Source organism: Budorcas taxicolor, chromosome 10 (assembly GCF_023091745.1).
Source record: "Budorcas taxicolor isolate Tak-1 chromosome 10, Takin1.1, whole genome shotgun sequence".
NCBI classification, from domain to species: Eukaryota; Metazoa; Chordata; class Mammalia; order Artiodactyla; family Bovidae; genus Budorcas; species Budorcas taxicolor.
In genome coordinates this window covers 39,413,855-39,414,828 of record NC_068919.1, presented here as the reverse complement: position 1 = coordinate 39,414,828, position 974 = coordinate 39,413,855, and the positions used below count along the sequence as shown (strand labels likewise).

At 35.4% G+C, this 974-nt stretch overlaps 1 non-coding gene across 1 annotated transcript; it reads right to left on the bottom strand.

Moving 5' to 3' along the window:
- Positions 1 to 234: 234 nt before the first annotated feature.
- On the bottom strand, positions 235 to 306 carry TRNAC-ACA (transfer RNA cysteine (anticodon ACA)). The gene has a single exon. It is a non-coding gene; the product is annotated as a tRNA-Cys (tRNA).
- Positions 307 to 974: the final 668 nt, after the last annotated feature.

Sequence of the window (974 nt, the reverse complement as noted above, 5' to 3'; positions counted from 1 at the left end):
AGCCTGCAGGCTCCTCTGTTGATGGGATTTCCCAGGCAAGAATACTGGAGTGTGTTGCCATTTCCTTCTCCAGGGGATCTTCCTGACCTAGGGATCTAACCTGCATTAATCTCCTGCTCAGTAGTGTCCGATTCTTTGCGATCCCATGGACTGTAGCCTACTAGGCTCCTCTGTCCATGGGATTTTCCAGGCAAGAGTACTGGAGTGGGTTGCCATTTCCTTCTCCAGGAGATCTTCCCAAGCCAGGGATTGAACCCGGGTCTCCTGCATTGTAGGCAGACGCTTTACCATCTGAGCCACCAGGGAAGTTTTTAATCTCCTGCATTAGCAGGCAGATTCTTTATGGCTGAGCCACCAGGGAAACCAAAGGTAGCTCAATATAGAGACAGATTATAAATTGTTCAATATATAGAGATAGAGATATTATATATTTACATAACAAATAAAACAACAAAGATACACACCAAAATATTAATGATCATCAGATATGATTGGTGGTAGTCTTCTTCAAATTTTTGGTATTTTCCGAATTATGCTTTCAACAAATTTTGTTTGTATAACATAATAAAGGGTGAGGAAGGTAAGACACATTTGCTTTGTTTCTTTTTAAAAAATGTCTAATCATATAAAGAAAGAATTTGAGTCATCTCTTGAACTCAAAATTCACTGGCTCTATTTTGTTTGTTAGAAAAGCATTAGTCAATGTTTAAAACAATCAGTAACAAGTTACATGTTATTTTGCCCTAAAATTTTATTTGGTAATATTTGGCAATATTTTATTCCATTACATAGTCTACATTTTCTATTTCTGAGCTTAAACATGTCATAACATATTTCCACCATTATTTGTCTCCATCTATATGGATCATTGATAGATTCTTTGTTTCAAATTATTATTTTCAAGATTCTAAATTTCTTGTGTTAGAATATATTACTTCAGTACTAGAAGACTGAATTTAATTACAACAGTTTAT